At 47.5% G+C, this 15,222-nt stretch overlaps 1 protein-coding gene across 2 annotated transcripts in view; it reads left to right on the top strand.

Annotated features, from left to right (window-relative positions):
• The first annotated feature begins 4,113 nt into the window (after positions 1-4,113).
• RAI2 (retinoic acid induced 2) overlaps positions 4,114-15,222 on the top strand; it is a 43,868-nt gene continuing 32,759 nt past the window's right edge. The window contains exon 1 of one of the 2 annotated variants that reach the window (XM_063182921.1): positions 4,114-4,133. The gene's annotated coding sequence lies outside the window, so the exon portion shown is untranslated. Of the gene's footprint in view, positions 4,134-4,337; positions 4,432-15,222 lie in introns of those variants that run through there. The other variant, XM_063182898.1, reaches the window with a different exon arrangement.

Here is a 15,222-nt window from a genome sequence, read left to right as displayed (position 1 = left end):
CGTAAATTAATACACTGTGGATAACCACACCAGCCAGGTTGGTGGTGGGGGGGATATGCTGAAGTGCACCCCTATTCTTCCATTTGCCACAGGGGAAGGGTCTAAGAATAAAGACATAACCACACCTCTTCCTCCCCATAGATTTCCAGTTTCATCAGATGAGAGATTTTTGGTTCAAGGAGTTTTGCCATACATCACAGGAAGGGTATTGTATGCCCAGACCTGCCTCACAATATCCTGTCAGACAGATAAACTCCTGTAGGTGCTGCTGCAAAGAAGTTTTGGATCCTGATTTATAGTAATGGTTAATCCTTCTTGGAGTCAGAAGCAGCTTGACTGGATCCCAATTACTGCTTAGCAAGGTAGGTCTTGTCAAAACAGTTTTGAGGCCAGCTTCTTCAGATGCAAGCTGATCTTTAAGTGCAGCTGAAGATTGGCTTCAGTAGCACATCTTTGCTATGGCAAATTCTCTTTAAGACTTTTGGGGGGCTGACATGGAACCAACTTTCTGCTGGAAAACAGATTGAAATGTAAAAAGCAGCATAGTTATATGCATTACTGTTATCCAAAATCCTCAGTTATCTTTAGCTTCCCTATAGCTTATCCTTTTAAAAACCATATAGTAATGAACTTTGCCTACGTGTGATACCTTTGTTCTTCTCGCTAATTGCTTTCAGGATGATCAAATTACATATGATTCCAATGAATGCTCACACATTTAATTGAAAAGAGAAACAATTGTGAGAATGCTGTTCTTGAAGTCACTGTGCTTGAGTTCAATATCCATGAGTTTGTATTTTCCATGTTTGATTGCAGAAACTTTGCCTAAAAAGTCCACACTTGAAGTTCAGACCACCTTAGAAAATGGTAATTTTTAAATGTTAAAGGAAATCAAATACACATTCACATCTGCTAGCATGTGGCCCTGCCATTGTAAAATAATTAAAGAACAACAACTAGATCAGGCTGACAATCACTGCATCAAAACCAGTATGTACCATGGTCACATTACAAGCAACAAAGCTGAGCTTGGTGATTTATGACAAGATCACTAAAACCTCGTGATATATTTAGCAAGTGGTAATGGTAAAGGTTATAATTCCTCTGAGGGACAATAGTGATGAAATAAACCACGAGGGTCAAGTGGATTATGACCTTGTGAAAACTCAAATAATGGAGATGGAGCTTTATAAACTTCCTTATAATAGATAATGCCTTAAACAATTTAAAAGCTGCTCAGTACTCAATTTGGACTTGCCACAGGCTTACTACTGCCTATATATTACTAGAGGAAAACCTGAAAATTACTTCTGTCACTATGAATCTTGCATCTGCTCAGAACCCCCATTTTAGGTGCAATGAGTGCTCTTGCTGTGCTCTGAATGCTCCCAACAGACAGTGTGTGTGCACTCGTCTGTCAGTTCTCCCCACCCAGCATTTGCAGTGTGGCTGCTTATGCAGAATTTAAAGCTTCCATCGCATCCTGGATTGCTGTGTTAGTAATCACACCTGGCAGTATTAATTTTGCTACTGTATAGTACTATCCTGGGATCAAAGAGTGATCAAGGATAGGCTGAGAAGAATGGCACTGCTGATTGCTTTACATGCTTGGCAAAAGGGAAGATGTCACGTTTGTCAGCACAGACAATACACCAGGCTCATGCAGATCCTCTCTCCAGAGTTACCTGAGACGCCCAGCTTTAGAATACTGTTCATATGGGAGCTGAGGAGCACCACATACGTGAATTCGTGCTGAGATTTAGGTGGAGGTGGAGCAGCATCACAAGCAAATGGTGAGTGTCCTGATGGACCTGAGTACATGATCCTGCACAAACAGTGTGAAAACAGCCTATGGGATCAGTCCCATAAAAGACTACGACCATGAGTCACTTGACCAAGGTCATTCATATACGTAATTTGGGCTCCTTCATTTTCATTCTTGACGTAGTTTGCCTCCTGTGTGGCAACCCACCTCACCAGAGCTAGATTTCTGTACCAAGATACAATATTGAACAAGCAGATTTCTGGAGAAAGCTGCATGGATAAAGCAGCCATACTGAGGCATACATGAACAGATTTACAAATTAATGCACAGAAAAAATTCCTCTGCCAGAAACGTGGAGAAGTTTGAGACCATGCTATCTCAGCTTCAAAGACATGGATAGGAGGGAAGAGAGGGAAACATCACAATGCTTACCCACTTGTATAACAGCACTGACAATGGCAGGCCTGGGAGGGCATCAGTCTGAAAGCACACGGGACAATCAGCTGCCATTGAGAGAGGGATTTTTGATTGATTTTAAATTAAGGTCACTGTCCCCAGGCCACAGCTAGATTTGATTCTTTCTGTCACATTTTAGAAGAGTGACAGAAACTTCTTTGCAACCAGAGCTCTCTCTCTTGAGTGACTCAATGCATAATGATGTTTTTTTCAGTGGGCTTTGATGATTCCAACTTCCATGATACGCCACAAGTTGGTTCAGCAGTGACATTCTCCCACTGAAAGCCACTCATACTTTTTACTGCTCAAATCTATGCAGTGAGGGCATTAGGAAAGCTGTGGGCAGCACAAAACTAACCCAGGTGTGACATTTAATCTGAGAGGTGCATTCACTGCTGGCAGGTGAGCAGTGACTATCAACATACACCAAGGGGAAAGGGGAAAACCAGAGCAAGCCCAGCCACGAGCCATTTGTCATGGAGGGACCTTTCTGAGCAAGCGGTGATTTGGTTGTTCTCTGTGGATTTCTCTCCTGTTAATTCATTCATTTTTGCCCTCAAAATGACATCAGCTGCCTGCTGTCAGATGGCAAAGGGCTCCACAGCTGTGTTTGCATGAAGAATCACCTCTGTACAGTCAGGAGCTCTGTTAATGGCCTCTCCCTTTGTGCTGGAAGCCAGGGCCACCAGCCCCTGCCCACCCTCTCCACGCTGCTCGAGATTTGAGGAATCTCTTCACATGTCCCCTCTGGTGCCTCCTGCCAGTGTGCATGCACCTAACTACAAAACCCTTTCTAGCCGTGGATTATCACTGCTGGCCTCCTCAGAATCTTTTACAGCTCTGCCGTGTCCTTTTTGACAAGGTGGGACTGGAATTCCAGCAGTATTGAGAGCACAGGTCCAGCACACATTTTCCAGTGTAAAATCTTTTCCTCTTCGTTGCTCTCCTAACAAGTGCTGACATTTGAGTCACTCTTTTGGCCACACTGAGCATGGAGCTGACATTTTCTCAGCTGTGCATGTCCCTGGGCTCTCAACCTAGGGAAAGTGATGGCCAAAATTCTTCCATGATGATGGGCAAGAAATAAATGACCAACTGCAACTGTACAGTTGTGCTGTCTGGGGAAAAAATGCCCAAACAAACTACCTTGGAATAACAGTAGTGGATTTTAAATCCCAAGATGCTACGAAATTCCCTCTCAGGCAGCTTGACCTAAATTCCTATGGGCAATGAGGAAGCCACATATTTGGAGCATTTGAAAGAAAACTAGACAAATGCCCATAAATTATTGTATGGGGGACATTCCTACTCTCTTTTGGAAGATGGATTAGGCAGATGACCTACTAAGTTTTTTTTTCTTCTTTCACTAATTCCTAGGATGTCATGAGTGTGTGTGCTTTACCCTTTCTTAAATCATAATCTGATTGATCCAGCACCAGTCAAAGGTTTTGAAAAGCCCATTAAACCGCAAGAGGAAATCTTGAGCGGTTTGTTAATATCAACAGAAATCCAGATGGAATTACAATTATCTTTTATGTACATTCGAGGGCATATTATGTAATACTAGCCATGGATTTAGTTTAATGCACCCCACCTTCCAATAAGCTGCTGGCGCCACTTAATAGCGATTTGAAACCTACAAAAAACTCTTTTGCCCTTGACAAAACCGTTTTAAAGCCCAGAGACTGAGGTCAAGAGGCTTGGGATACTCAGAGTCTGATGGGAAAACGGGGAGGAGGGAAAGCGAGCATGGAAAAGACGGGGGGGGCGAGCGAGAGGAGGAATTAAGAAGGGCAAAGAGGTGGAGAGGGAATACAGAAAAACAGGAAGTCAGAATCGTGGTCAATCCCAGATAAACGCGGAGGAGACGAGGTCAAAACTTCAAGGGCGCAGGGAGCAAACCCCAAGCGCGGTACGAGGGAGGCCGGCGCTGCCCCCGCAGCATCCTCGGGCGCTCCGGGCGCTCCGGGCGGGCGGGCGGGCAGCGGGAGGGCGGGGGCGGCGCCGGCGGGCGTGGCGCAGGTTGGGCGGGCCCGCCCCCGGCGCTCGCCCCGCCCCGGCCCGCCCGGCGCGGGGGGAGCGGGCCGCGGTACCGGGCAGGGCAGGGCGGCGCGTCCCCGGCGGCGGCGGCGGCGGCCGCGCTTGACAGAGCGGGCGGCGGCTGCGGCCCCATGGAGCCCAGCTAGGGGCTGCCGCACCCTCCACCGGAGGTAGGTGCCGCGGAGCGGACGCGCACCGACAGCCCGGGGCGGGTGCGGCGGTGACAGGTTGGCCGGGCGGCGGCGTTTTGCGGGATCGCACCCCCCCGAGCCTTCTTGCCACGGGCGGCCGGGCGCTGCGGTGCCGCGGGGAGGGCGGCGGCCCCGCGCTCCCCGCTTCGGCCCGTGACTATTGTTTCTGGTGGCGCCGGGCGGGCGCAGCGCGATCCCGGTGGCGGCGGCGGCGGCTTTGTGCGGGTTGTCCCGGCAGTGGGGCTGCGGCGCTGGGGGGGCGCGCAGGGACCGCGGCGGGGACGGGGACGGGGACGGGGACGGAGACGGGGCGAGACCGTGACCGCACGAGCAGAGCCACCCACCCCACCCCCGCCCTTCCTCCTCCTCCTCCTCCTCCTGCCTGCGCAACTTCTCCAGAATCGCGGCCGTGGGTGCGCGGGGAGGAGCCCGCATCGCCCCCCGCGGCTCCTGCTGCCCCACGGGCGGCGCAGCGCGCTCGGCACGGCCGCGGCGGCGATCGGCGCCCGGCCCGCGCTCCGCCAAAGGCGATTAGAAACGTGCAGGATGCATTTCAAGATGGGCGGTAATGGGATCATTTGGGGTCCCTCGCGTAGCCGGTCACAGGCGAGCCGCAGGAGGAGAATTTACCCTTCCGAAGTTGGGGCAGAAATCCCTGCCGCTGTCGCCCGGAGTGTGCCGGGCGGAGGGACTGTCACCTGCGGCTCCCTGAATGGCTTTTTCTGGCTGAGGCTGTCGCGGGGCGTGGGTCATTGCGCCGGCGTCGCCGCGGTCCGGGCGTACGTGGCGGTGGATGCCAGGGTGAAGTGTCGTGCTCCAGAAGTTCTGCATCCCTCCGGGGATGCTGCGGGGTGCAAGCGCCCTGGGCAGGAGTTGCTGGGCAGTTATTCTCCTTCTCTCATTTCACCCCAACACACCTCTTTTTTGAGAGATTGGTTCGGCTTCGGTTCATTTACCGCTGTTGATGGTAGTTTTCTTGCACATTCTCCATCAGAATTATTTTTCTAGAGAGAAAAATTATTCAAATGTGGGATTCAAAGTATATATATTGTCTAATGGGGGTGTATTGTTAAAGAGGAAAGAGTATCTCGTTGCCCATTAATTCTTCAGGTATTTTCCGTTTAAACTTGATGAGGAAATGTTTTTCCTTTTGGAAGTAACCTTTCATGTAATTTATCATTAGCAAATCGGCTCGGCATTCAAAGTAAATATTTTCTCACAAATACGCTGCTGATTACTAACGTTATGTCTGAAACACCCCATAGGACAGAAATCAGCACACCTCCGTTTGTTTTTTTTAATATGTAAATTTGAAAAGCCCTTCCATTTCACGAGGCCGTGAGTGGCCCCGTTAATCAGATGTAACTACAGTAACTGGCAGAGGAGGCTGCTGATAGCCAGGGTGGTCCCTGCACCACTCTCCCAGAGCAACCTGATCAATTAATGCATCCTCACTGGTTTGTCCTTGGCATCTTTGATGAATTTTAGAGTATTTCTGTGAGGAGCTCCAATGGGGGAAGCTGAAGTCTCTTTCACCTTCAGAGATGACTGAAGCCAAATTTGAAGAGGGAATAACTCTTTGAGTTGACTGGAGAGCGCTGCTGAGTTCCTGTGTGTACACTAAATTCTGGAGGCGATCCAGCAGCCAGAGCTATCTGGGTCAGGCTGGAAATCACCTCAGTGATGGGTTTTGCAGGGTCCTGGTCACTTCCTACCAAAAGAAAGTGAGTGTTAAGCTTTTGCAACATGCACGGATTGCATTGTAGGCATGGACTGGAGAATGGAACTGGTCATGTAGCAGGCTTGGCGTTTACAATCAGCAGGTCACACTGAGCACCCTACAACTTCAGGATGCTTGACTTCACTGTGCAGAGCCTGCAGCAGTATGAATTACAGGGGAAAAAATGCATTTAGATGTAACAAAGGCTGCTGGCTCATCTCCTGCATGAGGAACTAATTTTTTTTTTTAAATCTGGCTCCCGTTTCTGCCTCTGACTCAAGCTGCCAGTGTAGCTGTGGGCAAACCATTCCATGTTTCCCTCTCTCCTCATCTCTGCCTGACCTGCCAAGGTCTCATCTGTACAGGGCTGTGCGTTCAGACCCCAGCTCAAGCCCCTTGCTTTCCACCAGCTGCCTTGCACACGGCAGCCTGAGACCCGAGGTCGGTGGTACCTCTCTGCTCCGAGGGGACACAGTCTGACATTCAAACACTGCTGCTGGAGCCAGTCACACAGACCTTGCAGCCTCACAGCAACTCATCAATCTCTAATCCCAGCCCTGTTCTAATCCAGTCGTTCCCTGCTGCTGATGGAATCCTTGGAGCTGCGTTTGGCTGCGTGCTCGCCCTCGTGCCAGGGAGGCAGCGCCGCTGGGGATGGGCTGGGGAGCACCAGCCCTTCGGGACACGGGCTGGCACTCCGGGCCGCAAAACGCCTGGCACGAGAGGCCTGCTGTGATTTAGAAACAGAAATTATAGCTGAAGGGTAAATTGCAACAATGTCAGAGGAAACTGCCCAGCAAATGGGAGCTGGGGCATTCCTGCGCAGCCAGCGGCGTGCTGTGCCGCGGGAGGGAGCGGAGGTGCAAGGGTGCAGCTCCCTGGCCTAACATAACAACAGCATTCTTATTTTAGCATGGAAGACAGCCAGAGATAAGGAGGGGTTGTCATCCGGCTGGTTGGAGGATGGAAAAAAAAAAAAAAAAAAAAAGGAAAAGCTGTGTGGAAAAGTATTTTGATGTAGGTAGTAGGTAAAGAAAAAAAAAAAAAAAAAAAAAAAGCAGATAACCTTACAAGTGATAGACCAGCTATGTAAAGCTGCCAGGACAAAGCTTTTCCCATAAAATCCAGAATGATCCTAATTAAGCCCAGACCCCGTTAAATGACACATGGCTTTATTTATTTCAGATGTTTCTAGGTCCTAAAGATGGGGCCAAATGTGAAGAGTTTGATGTGGCAGATAGTTTAACCTCAATTACTTTTACATAAATCATGTGATTGTTACGGTAGCTGAAGTACCTCTGATGGGTGCCCCAGAGCTACCGATAAAAAAAAAAAAAAGATTTTTTAAAAATCCCCTGGAAAACGTATGGCAGTGCAGGTGAGGGTTTGTGGAAGAGAGGTGGCCATCCTCTGAGGCAGGAGGATGGGAGTGTGGGAGCTGTTGTGGTGCTGTGTGCTTGCTGGTCTGTATGCACAGGCAGCTGAAATGGTGGCTTTGTAGAACAGGCAGCCAGAGAAAGGGATGTAAAATGGGAGCTGACAAATATTCTTGTTATGAAACTGGGATGGATGAATGATTTATGGGGGTACTTGCTTTTATTTTATTTTATTTCAAGGGGAAGGAGATGGTTGGTGATGTGAGGCGCTAGCCACGGATGGCTTTGTTTTGAGATCAGGCTGTGCTGGGTCCTGCCTCCAGAAACAGCATCTCCAGAATAACAATACAGTGAAACACTTTCCAGCATTACTTTAGTCTCACAGTCTGTTTTCAGGATGAAAAAGTTTTCCTTATCTTATGTTCAAAGCTGCAGGCCTAAATCCTCCCACCAGACTCTAGCTTTCAAATAAGAGGTGGCTGTATGAGAGGTCCTAGGTTGTGTGGATCTTTGTTAGCCTGTCTCAGTTCTCCTAGGGAATTTCCTTCCCTGGGTTTGCAGTATTGCCCATCCCTCCTAGGGCACTGAGCTGCTCTGTAAATAGGCCACTCTGTGGAGGAGCTGCTCTGCTGGGTGATTTAATGTAGCTTGTTAGTTCTGGCTTTCCTTTTTACCCACCCCCACCCAGTTCTATCCGTGCTGTCCTTTGGTGCACAGAGCAGTGCTGTAACATGGGTGCGGTGAGTTTACAGGGTCACAGCTGCAGGATTTTGCCCGTCCTGTGGGTGGCTGGGTGTCCTGGGGACCCTTATGTAAGCTGCTGCTCCACAGTCAATTGCTGGCTTTGGGTGTTAGTGACTGCATCCCTCTGAGCAGGACCTGTTTTCAGCATCCTGTTGTTGTTCCCAGTTAATAGAATCATAGAATAGTTGAATTAGAAGGGACCTACAGGTCATCTAATCCAACCCCCCTGCAGTAAGCAGGGACATCTTCAACTAGATTAGGTTGCTCAGAGCTCTGTCCAGCCTGACTTGGAATGTTTCCAGGCATAGGTCATTTGCCACCTCTCTGGGCAAGTTGCAGTGTCTCCCCACTCTCCCAGTAAAAAAATTCTTCCTTATGTCCAGTTTAAATTGACCCTAGTTTAAAACCCTTGTCCTGTTGCAGCAGGCCCTGCTAAAACATCTGTCCCTGCAGTCTGTCCTGTTGGTCCTCATTAGGTATTGGAAGATGCTGTAAGGTTTTCCTGGAGCCTTCTCTTCTCCAGGATGAGCAGCCCCAGCTGTCCCAGCCTGTCCTCATAGGAGAGGTGCTCCAACCCTTGGACCATCTCAGTGGCCTCCTCTGGACCTGCTCCAACGAGTCCATGTCCTTCCTGTGCTGAGAGCCCAGAGCTGGATGCAGTATTCCAGGTGGGATCTCACACAAGAGTGGAGGGTGCCCTTGATCCCACTGCTTGTGCCATTGATACAGTTATGAAAGGATGCCAGTCCCAGTATGGACCTGAGAGGGACATCACTCATCACTGATCTCAATTTGTGCATGTAGTTGTTGGAAATGCTTCTTAAAGATATCAGAGGGCTAAATGTGCTTCTTAAAGATATCTGAGGGCTTAATGTTCACAAGAATTAAACAAAGAGTCTGGGGTAGGTCTCCTGTTTCCTCCACACTTTCAGAAACAAGGTGTCCTTCAGCTCAGCAGCTCCCAGGTCTGTGTCCTGCTCCCACTCCCCTTAGAGTGGCTAGAGAGCAGCCACTATAGCAGAAGGAAGGCAGCTGCTGTTGGGTTACCCCCACCTCTCCCATGGCAGGCACTGAGATGTCAAAACAAGCCTCAGGACTGACTGACTGTGTCCCCAAATCTCTTATCTTAGTGTTATCTCTGAGCTGATGACTGGGGGTGAGCTCTGAATGACAAGAGAGGCGAGGGAAGTTTGCTGTGACTCCTCACTGAGCTTCAGTGGGGCTGCAAAGGGCAGGTCCCTGAGCATTCTGGTGCAGCTCCAAATTCATTTGGTCAGGCTAATTTTGAAAACCAGTCTCCCTTCCAATGTCTGCATGTGCTTCAGCCTTTTAATTATTCTGTGCTTTTCCTGTGGCATGGAAACAAAGAGGTGGGAATGTAGTGGCCGCCAGGAGGGCCAAGAGGGCAATGGCTCTTGCCTGCCCTGGCAGTCAGTGTGCTCCTCACAGCAAAGCCAGGTTATTTGGAGGAGTGCAGGTCTTTCAGTCCAGGAAAAAATAATTTGTTAATGGCCAGAGAATAATCACTTTACTCTGAAAAGCCTCTCCAGCTGCATTGCACCAACTGTTCTTTATCAGTCTCTGAATCCTTAATGACAGTAGCAGCTAATTTCTCTTTCTGTGTTTTTCTAGCTGCAGTGTCCTATTTTCTCTGGGTTTATTGAGAAAATAATAGAAGTCATTACATAGCTACTTGTCACCTTTCAGAAAAGAAAACTTCTCCCTGCCTGAATGGCCAAGTTAGTCACTTGGTGACTGACTCAGACAATAGCAACTTTTTGTAGCTCATCAGTTATTAATCTGTGCCTGCTGAATAAACTAATGAACTAGAGGAGTATTACTGAAGTTCTAATCTGTGATTATCAGAATATGGCAAATACACTGTTCACAAGCAGTGTGACAAAGGCACATGTACATTCTGTGGCGTGTAAGCAAAAAAATCAAGAAATAAAGGGTTGGGAGTGACAAAGTGAGAAATGTGAATTCATTGTGTTTATTTTCTTTAAAATTTGATGGTCTTTGAAGCTTATGTGGCAGTATTGCACAAAATGGTCCTTGGTTAAAAGAAAACTATTAGGTGTTCCACATATATCTATAATAATTAGGTTAAAGAAAAGATAATGAGGAACATTGGAATAGATGGGCAGTGAGAATGGAAGACACAGAAAATAAAGTGAAATGTGCAGTATTTTTGTGTTTGTGTGATACACATCTTTTTGGTTGTTGGTGATGGATCACTTGATGTAGAGCTGGATCTACACAAGGCCACTGCAAAGCAAACAGGAAGGGCAACACATTGTTTTTTAATCAGGATTTTCTTAACCAAGAAGTCAGGCATACTGTCTGAATAATAGATGCCTTCATCTCCAGCCTTGGTGGTGGGGCTGGAGGTCTGAGGCAGCTCTCTGCCAGGAGGTCTGCCCTGCAGAAAGGGGGGAAGAGTACTTCTGACACAGCCAGAGCTTGCTCTGCAGGCTGTGGGATGCTGAGGGGAGACCAGGAGGAAGTAGGAACATACAAGCAGATCCTAGAAGAAGGAGCACACAGAAGAGCCTTTCTGTTCTCGTGTGACATTCTTGTAATTCATCTCTGGTCCCTGGGGGATGGATGGAGTTTCCTCTTGCCTTTCCGTGCTGGAGAAGCCATGTTTGCTTAGGGTGGATTCACAAAGCTGCTGTGACAGAGCAAACTGGGCTCTGGGTTAGATGCAGTATTGTGTGTGCAGGATACATCAAGGGCTGTGTTCTCTCCCAGGACTGGTGGTGCCAAGCTCAGTACCTCACATCTGCCCACAGCCTTGTGCCTACGCTTGTGTTCATTCTGCAGAAAACTGCTTGACCACGCTCCAGTTGTTGCTGGTAGGTGGATGAAAACAGATGCAAGGAATTTACTTCCCTGCTCACCAAGGAAATGCATCTGCCTTTGGTTTGGGTTTGATGTTTAGGTCTCTAACTGATTTTTTTAGATGCTTGTGTAACAGCTGTGTTTAGCTGTGAAGTCATCACTTCTTTTAGGATGCATTTTGGCTGTCACCACAGCTTTCTGTCCTCTAAAGGGGGGTATTAAATTGATGGGGGTAGCCATCAATTTGATGCCATGAGTGCTGCAGACAGGAAAGTGGAAGCAGCATAAGGCTGTGTGCCATGGATCCCCATGTTCATGTAACTCCAGAGCTGTGCAGTGACTGCCCTGGAGGGACCCAGTGCATTCTCCCGCCAGAAATGACTGGGTCAGGAGACAAGGTGGGTGCCCTTGATCACAAACAGGCTACAGACATCTTAGACTCACTTTGGTTACTGGAAAGGCTGGTCAACACTCTTACTTGTATTTGCTTTTTGGTGGAACTAAAGAGCTCTTTGCTCTGCAGCATAAAGACCCAAATATTTTGGGATCTGATAATTCTGATTTTCTTGAGAAGAGATGCCCCTGCATTTCCAAGGAGCTGAGGTTCTCAATTGAGTAGCCTTTTATTTTTAAAAAGGAAGGAGGTGTTTTTATTAGAGTTTCCTGTTTTGGACTCTGTTTAGAGGGTATGAAGTGGTCAGAGGAGGGAGAGTTTTCATTTAGGTCAGGATTGTCTCTTTGTATTTTCTTACACATACACGTATATATATATATATATATATATATATGTATATATATAAAATATAATTTGAATTTTGCAATTTTCCCCAGTTCTAGTTAAGGCTGCTACTTAAAGTAAATCTAAATAAGGTTTCCTGTCAAGAATGGTTAAGATTTAGCTGGCCCTGCCTGGGGCTGAGGGATGGCTTAGGACACTTCTCAAGGTCCATTTCAGGACCCTTTCTGTGATTTTAGGCAGTTACTCAACAAAACAGATCCATTGTAGGTTGTGCTGGTTACGCTGAAAGGTTTTTGCTATAGCATTTAATGTGGTTATTTGTTTGAAAAGGAAATAATAGGTAATTGTAGCATAGTTTCTGCATCTGCACTGGACAAATGTTTCTTTAAATAGGAAAATAACCGATGTTACATTTTTAGACCAGCATCATGATATGGGTGTGATTAATTTTTCCAGGAGCTTTGTGTTTTTTATATCTGCTTAAGTGTATTAACATTTTAAAAGGTCAAAGGTAAGCTTTAAAATGGATGCCAAATTAAGATGGATGGGAGGAAAATGACATTTACTTCTTGTTACTGCACATTGTTTGAATTTGACCAAAGGCAAAAACAAAACAAAGAACAGCCCTCCCCCCCGTACACACGCACGCATGCACGCGTGCTTGCATGGACAGACAGCCGTGTTCCCACCACCTGCCTGCCATCCACACCTGGTATGGCAAAATCTTATTCATCAGGGCTGGTTAATCATGATAATCATCATTATAATCCTAACAAAATCAGCAGTCCAGTGTATTCACTTCCAGACAGCCTCTGTATTCTTTTGCAAAGTATATAATTTAACTAGTGTGAGTGGGCTCTGTAAATAAAAGTAGCTAAAATATAAATATTAGGAAAACACGGCTAACGAGAACTCTAACCACATTATCATTTCCTGCCCTTGCTATGTTTGAGATGATGATTTCATCAGACTGGACCCTCATCCCTATTCACGCAGTTCCTTGCACGTTGAGTCCCAGTGAAGCAGAGGATAAAGTACGGTGGGAGTGATGCCGTTATTCCAGTGGGAATGGTGGCCAGTCCCAGCCAAGAGCACGGCCTTGGCAGAGCTGCTCTGTGGCCACACCAGTGTTTGGGTTTGGACAGAGTGCCACAGCTGGAGGGAAGGGCTGGATCTGGTTTAGGTCCATCACTTCCACTCCTGTCCTTCCGTGGTGGTGGGTGGCTGTGCTGGTGATATGCCCTGTGCCTCAGGAGTCTCAGCCACTCTCTGGTGAAAGGGACCCAGCCTGTTTTTGTGGGTGCTGTTGAACAAGACAGATTCGCTCCTCTCATTTCATGACATCTGCCAGTATAAGGAGGGTTTAAAACAAGGGAGAAAACCACTAACATTTCTCCAAATCCTTCTTCCTATTGGTGGCTGCTGGCTCATCTGGGAGGCTTCAGAGTGCGTGTGTGTCAGCCTCTGGATACTCAGCCCCATGCCATGTCCCAGAGCACACCCCAGCCTCGTGTGGGCACCAGGGCTGTGTGGCTCTGGGCAGAGTCACCCACCCAGTGCCAGCTGTGCCACCAAGAGCCGTGTGGAGCCAGGAAAAGGCAGTGCTGCTGTTCCCATTCCACCTCTACCTGCCCCCGCTGGGCTCCCTGGGCAGGGCAGCTGCCCCGAGCAGAGATGGGAAAGAGAAGGGCTGGCAGCAGCTGCCTCAAGGGAGGAAAATGCAGCACTCAGCCCTGCCCCTGCACAGCAGCCTGAGGTGTGTCTAAGGCTGGGATAAGGGATAGGCAAACCTTCTCCTCCCTCCCCAAGAAGCAGCAAGCTCTCCTAAGCATCCTTTCCTGGATGCTGAAAATGTTTGTCTGACAAAAAAAGAAAAAGAAGAAAAAATGACAATTGCTCATATGCTTTGTTCCAGTGTGAAAATGTATTTTTTATTTCAAACTGAATGGATTCTGAGTTGAATCTGAGTAGAACAGACTAGACAGTTTCATTTTTTCATTTTACCAAAATTGTTTTTAAATCACTCAGCCCAAATATTTCTTTTTAAATTTTTTACCCCAGCCTTGCCACTATTGCAAACAATTCCATTATTTGCGTAGCTCTAATTGCAGTGATTAAACAAACACAGCAAACTCCGACCTTTGCAGAGCCTCATCACAGCCCCACAGCCAGCTTGGTCTGTATTTTGTCAGCAGAGAGGTAGATGTGGCTTTGTGTAGACTGAAAATAAATTATGGACTTTCTGCTATTTTTTTCCCCCTCTGAACTGATACACTATCAGTTTGGAGAATGAATAATTTTGCCTGTTCTCTTGCTAGTGGGCTGTGAGATATCTCCCTATTGTGAGCCTGGTACAGTTTTAAAAGCATTTGGATTTTCAGTGCTTTGTTCATGTGTTACATTTAAGTTGCAACCTCTGTTGTGTTACTAGAATAATTTGTATGGTTGCTATTCTATTAGTAATACCCATATTAACATAAAGAGAGACAGATACCTACATCTGTGTGGAGTTTTTTTCTGTGAAGGTGTTGGGTACCTGAAGACAGGGTTAAGGAAGATTTTATGTGACTACAGTTCCATCAAATAGGAACAAACAATTTTTTGGACATTTTTTAATGGCATTTATTTATAGCAGGTAGCGCACAGGCGGCTGCTATTTCTCAGTGTGCTGGAAGAATGTTCTCCAGATGGTGCTTGCTGTTTATGCTTTTATTCACTTCGCCTGAACACAGCAGCACTCTGCACAAAACACAGAAAACTGGAAAATAAAAACAATTATGTTTTTACAAAGCGCCATGTGATGTGCTGAGATGTCTGAGCTGACTGATGAGCCGTGCTGGGGGCAGCGGGGGGACCGCGCCCGTCACAGACCCCCAGCCCCACGTGGGTCACAGGCTCTCCCAGAAGGTGGGTTTGAGCGGAGCTGCTAATCCCACCCTGTGTGTCTGTGCCTCTTGTGCCTCCCTTCTCCTGCACAGGGGTTTGGGTGAGTGTAGGAAAGGCTGTCATTTTAATGGCAATATTTTTGTTGGGTTTTCTGTGACTGTGCAGCCCCAAGGTGGGAGAGACGCGAGACAAAGCATTTCATAAACCTCGCCCGTGCCATCGTGTTCCTTCAGCTCCTCATCTCACTGAAAAGTGATAACCCCACATTTGGCTGGTCCAGCTGAAAGCAGCAGCTAAAGGCAAGACTGATGCCCAAAGGGATCAAATGCCCAAATGCTCCATGATTTCTGTTGGTTGCAGTGGTGAAGATAAATAGGAATCCAAATGGTTGGCATGCTCTTGGAGGCTTTTGTTGTGCAGCTTCTGCAGGGCTACTCGCACAAAACATTCTCAGAGTGGAA

This window comes from Melospiza melodia, chromosome 2 (assembly GCF_035770615.1).
Source record: "Melospiza melodia melodia isolate bMelMel2 chromosome 2, bMelMel2.pri, whole genome shotgun sequence".
NCBI classification, from domain to species: Eukaryota; Metazoa; Chordata; class Aves; order Passeriformes; family Passerellidae; genus Melospiza; species Melospiza melodia.
The sequence above is the reverse complement of the archived record's forward strand: the minus strand, read 5'-3'. Positions and strand labels throughout refer to the sequence as shown.